This window comes from Primulina tabacum, chromosome 13 (assembly GCF_025594145.1).
Source record: "Primulina tabacum isolate GXHZ01 chromosome 13, ASM2559414v2, whole genome shotgun sequence".
Classification (NCBI taxonomy): Eukaryota; Viridiplantae; Streptophyta; class Magnoliopsida; order Lamiales; family Gesneriaceae; genus Primulina; species Primulina tabacum.
The window spans coordinates 15,306,035-15,311,446 of record NC_134562.1 but is presented as its reverse complement, the minus strand read 5'-3'; the positions used below and the strand labels follow the sequence as shown (position 1 = coordinate 15,311,446).

General features: G+C 30.6%; 1 non-coding gene across 1 annotated transcript; it reads right to left on the bottom strand.

Annotated features, from left to right (window-relative positions):
* Nucleotides 1–4,620: 4,620 nt before the first annotated feature.
* On the bottom strand, nt 4,621–4,731 carry LOC142523524 (small nucleolar RNA R71). Its single transcript, XR_012814713.1, has one exon. It is a non-coding gene; the product is annotated as a small nucleolar RNA R71 (small nucleolar RNA).
* Between the last annotated feature and the right edge of the window lie 681 nt (nt 4,732–5,412).

The window sequence follows — 5,412 nt, the reverse complement described above, 5'->3', positions numbered from 1 at the left end:
CCGAGGATTTCTCGGAGCAGAATCATCTGGTTGTAGTGACCGAGGAACAGATCCAGGATGCACTTGATGATGTAGTGGCAGGTATCTGTTCTTTTATGATTTTGTTACAAATGTATTGGGAGATTCTCGTAGATCTTATATATGATTTCTGAGTGAATTGCATTGATGTATGATTTATCTGTTGAGTCCGTATCTGCGGTAGTTGTTATCTCTTTACCTTTTTGGGAAGAGTTTTATATCTGTGAATTCTGTGAGACATCATATCCTGCAGTAAGATAAGAATGAGGTTGAGTTATACTGTGTTGTGCTTGTGTTGTCCTGATTTTGACTGCATTATTGATATTGACGTGTTGACAAGTACAGAACTATTGTAGATTCTTGCCAGGATATGGTAAGATTTAGACATGAAATGGCCGAAGAATGAATAATATACGGTAAGGATTTTCGATTTAAAATTCCTTTGATATCTATATTATTTATGACTCGATGATCACCGAAAGGAATGGAGTAATTCCTTATGCATTCAGTTGATTACTGAAAATGAATATACCATGAGCTGATTTGTCAGTAGCAGGAGAATTGCTTAAGTCTTTCTAGATGAAATTCCAAATTTGCCTTATATCAGAGAGAGTGAATTCCGCCTTGAATTGATACCAGGTACTGGTTTTATTTTAGAAGTCTGTACAGAATGATACTGATTGATTTGAAAGAATTGAAATATCAGTTAGAGGATTTACTAACCGAAAGTTACATCTGATTGTGTGTTTCTCTGTAAAATACTTCAGTTCTGATTATGGGTTGATGAATACTGTGTTCAGATGTATTCTGATGATTTTATGTCGTCTATCTATGATATTTTGATATACTCGTGGCATATGACTGACTGAATTGAATACCTTGTATTGAATGATCTGAGAACTGAAATTGGTGTATACAGAAATTGTTCAGATATGAGTTTTGACTGAAACAGATTGTATTTGTGGGATGTAATATCCGATTATAGTATACCGATTGATCTTGACACAGTTGAGGTCGTGATCAATGACTGAGGACGACACCGATGGCAGAAAAATTAGAAATCCATATTGTCTGCGGTTAGCAAATTATGATATGTGACTGTTGTTTTGAAATTGCTTGAGAATTGTTATTGTTCTAAAACAGTATTAAAGACAGATTATATTGTTTGTGGGACATTACATTCGAAAATGATATAGCAGTTGATTTAAACAACGTCGAAGATGTGATACAGATTATTGGGAACCGTTTAGAGTATATACAGTTCAAACCGAATCAGAGCTAAACTCGCGAATTAAAGTAGTCCAGAAGTTTAATCAGAATGTTCAGAACTCGGTTTCGATGATCAGAACAGGGTGTCGATCAGAATATCAGGTATGTGATACTGTATGGCATACAAATAACCGATCTGTTGTGCCATATGTTTCGGATTTGAAACGACAGGTGTTGTCATATGTGTACAGTAATTGATTCAGCATCGATCCTGATGGTATAAAAAATGTATGAAAATTTGAAAAACAGATGGTGGTAGAAACGGATGGGATCAGATTTGATAAAGTCAGTACTGAACGTTTGAATTATCAACAGATGAAGACAGAAAGAATGAAACCAGGAGATTGGTTATATAGTTTTTCGATTCCTGAATGGAAATGGGATTATATTTCCAGGGATATCGTGATGAAGCTATCGCATTCCTTTTGTAATTGAGCAGTGATTGAATTAGGGGTGACAGACTGACCTAGTCTGCGAGTGCTAGCTCATACATGAAAACCTTCAGATATGATTCTTTTAATGAGTTGTATGTCAGAAAAGTAGGCAAATTACACTGAATGCCAAAGTTGATTTTATCATATCCCCGATTTTCGGATTATTTTGTACTTTTGGGCTGAATATACAACAAGATCTTTCACCTATCGTTTATAAATCAACGGATAGTTGGAACAAACTATCCTGATACTGGAAAATATCCAGGAACTGTAGTGCTGGATGTTAGCACTGGTTGACATGATTTATTGTCACTTGTAAATTATCGTATAACGATAGTTATCAAATGGGCATCGAGATAGCATCATTGGAGGCATTGTACAGTGAAAACTGCAGATTTTCTTCGTATGGGGATTATATCTCGGTGATACCTAAGATTGGATTTGATAGGATCAGAAATATGAAAAAGAAATTGAACTTGATTCAGAAGAGAATAAAGACAGCTCAGAATAAATAGACTGAATATGTCAATGTCGGATGATGACTATTAATATTTGAGGTTGAAGATTGAATATAACCCTGATTAAAATTACTAGATTGATAGGAGATTATAGTATTGATTTGTTATAAGTTGTTAATTGGTATATACGGATGTTGTATAGCCAGTATTGTGATGAAACTTAAAATTATATTTTATTATATGTTAAAACATGTATTTTAAAATTTAAGTTTCATTAAAATTATAAAATTATGTTATTTTAGTATTGTTTGTTTATATTTAATTGTCTTACAAAATATGTTTTATTTTCAGGTTTTCTACGTGTTGGTAAAATAATGATAACTCAAGCTAGAAAATTCAAATGGAGGTGACTCAAACATGTTTGGAATCCTTGAGAAATTATCTACAACTTTGCAGAAGACATGATTGCCTAAAAAGTTCATTAAGATGATCAAATTGTGCAAATATCAAAAGGAGGACAAATTTACTTTTAGTATGACCAGCATATAGTAAAAAAATCATAACTATTTCAATATTTAACCAAATGGGGTGAACCAAGTGGCCAAATTCATCTACAGACAATTCCCCACATGTTTGCCGTTTTGAGCAGAGTCAAATTCGGTGATTAAAATCGTGGAACAAAGCATTGAAAGAAGGGACATGGAATTGAACTTGGAGGAGACAAAGAATACTATTGCAACTACATGGCATTAACAAAAATTTTGACCCTTTCTCTCACTTGGCCTATAAATAGAGGCATTGTGCTAATTTGAGAATCATTCTATCTCATTGTAAAATATAATGTGAGTGTGTATTAAAGTTCTAAGTTCCAATATATTTTCTCTCACGTTCTCAACTATGAGTGATATATTAGTGTTGATCAAAAGTAAGCTTATGGCAAGCTAAATCTATTATGTCAAGGTGAAGAGGATGCATTCTTGGTGAAGTAAGATAGTTTATATTTTGTATATTCTTTCTTTATTTCTTTTCATTTAGCTATCTTATTTTTATTGTATGTATAAAAATGAATTATTTGTTGTTATCAATTTACATCAAATGCTTGATACCATTAAAGTGGTTATCTTGATTTGTTGTTTAATTTTGATACAATAAATATTTCGTCACTTATTATTATTATATATATATATATATAGATATATATATATATATATTTATATAATAATATCATAATATTTCATTTAGACGATAGCGTGGCTCTGCCGGTTGTTCTAAATGAAATATTATGATTTAATACTAACATCTAACATTTACTTTATCGCAACTAACTTTTATTTTTCGCATCTAACTTTTACTTTCTCGCAACTAACTTTTACTTTACCGCAACTAACTTATTAAATCAATATATTTCATTTAGGCAATAGCGTGGCTCTGCCGGTTGTTCTAAATGAAATATAATGATTTAATTTAACATTTACTTTATGCAATTATTTATTTATATAGTTATAATTATAATCATAGGTACCATATATAAAATATCGGTTAATTCGGTATTTTCTATAGTAGGAACTATATTATATTATGTGTGTGTTTAATTTTTTTGGAAGCATTATTTATGGTGATTTCTTTTGTTTTAATTTTAGTTAAACAATATTACATAAACCAAGAATAAATCCTCAAGCCTTGACAAAATTTATAATTTGTAAACTTCATTCTTGCATTTGGTAATCTATAAATTAATAAATTTAAACTCAAAATAACCTCTCTGAGGATCGATCTCGTACTTACGAAATATATTACTTGCAGACAACCTACACTTGGGTGAATTATTATTTAAGTAGTAGCAAGTTTTTGGCGCCGTTGCCGGGGAAGTATAAATTAAGTTTATATTTGTTAATTATGTTTTATTTATAAGTATTGTGTTGTTTTTTTTTTTGTATGAGTATTTGTAGTCGAAAAAAAAGTGGTAGACTTATTCGAGTATCTGAAAATAATTTAAACATGGATGATAATTCAAATAATCAAGATAATGATAATAATAATAATAATAATAATCATCATCATCATCATCATCATCAAGAACATGATCAATTAAGAACACTTAGACACCATATGAACCCTATTAGAACTAGTGCCCCATCTTGTTTAGTTTTTCCTCCTGATGCATCTAATTTCAACTTCAAACCTCAAATTATTCAACTTTTACCAAATTTTCATGGCTTAGATTCTGAAAATCCATATTTGCATCTAAGAGAATTTGAGGAAGTTTGTAACACTTCTAATTATCAAAATTGTAGCATGGATATAGTTCGATTAAAGCTTTTCCCTTTTTCTTTAAAAGATAAAACTAAAACATGGCTACAAAATTTAAGATCAAGTTCAATAAGAACATGGGAAGAAATGCAACAACAATTTCTCAAAAAAATTTTCCCTTCCCATAGAACAAACTCTTTTAAAAGACAAATTACAACTTTTTCTCAAAAACAAGGAGAAACGTTTTATCAATGTTGGGATAGATATAAAGAATTACTTAATACATGCCCACATCATGGTTTTGAAACATGGAGAATAGTTTCTCACTTTTATAAAGGTCTAATACCTAAAGATAGGCAAATGATAGAATTCATGTGTAATGGAACTTTTGAAGATAAAAACCCAAATGAAGCTATGGAATATTTGGATTCGTTAGCAGAAAATGATCAAAATTGGGATAATATAGGCACAATAGAACCACCAACAACTAAAAACAATAATTCAACAAATGGGAGTGGTATCTATAATCTTAAAGATGATATAGATATTCAAGCTAAACTTGCATCTTTAGCAAGAAAAATTGAGTCAGTAGAAATGAAAAAGAGTGGTCAATTAAAAATATTCAAGAAATTGTTTGTCATATATGTGATACACATGATCATGCTACAAAAGATTGTCCAACATTACCTTCATTTAAAGAATGTCTACATGAACAAGCAAATTATGTTAACAATTATAAAAAACCAATACTAGATCCTTTTTCACCATCATATAATCCTGGATGAAAAATCATCCTAATTTTAGTTGGAGGAATGATAATAATGCACAACCGTCACAACAATATTTTCAAAATAACCAAAATCATCAAGGTTATATTTCTTACGTTACACCTCCAAGAAAAAACTTTGAAGATGTAATTCATGCATTTATCCAAAAGCAAGAGTCTATCAATATTCAAAACAGTCAATCTATGAGTGATTTAA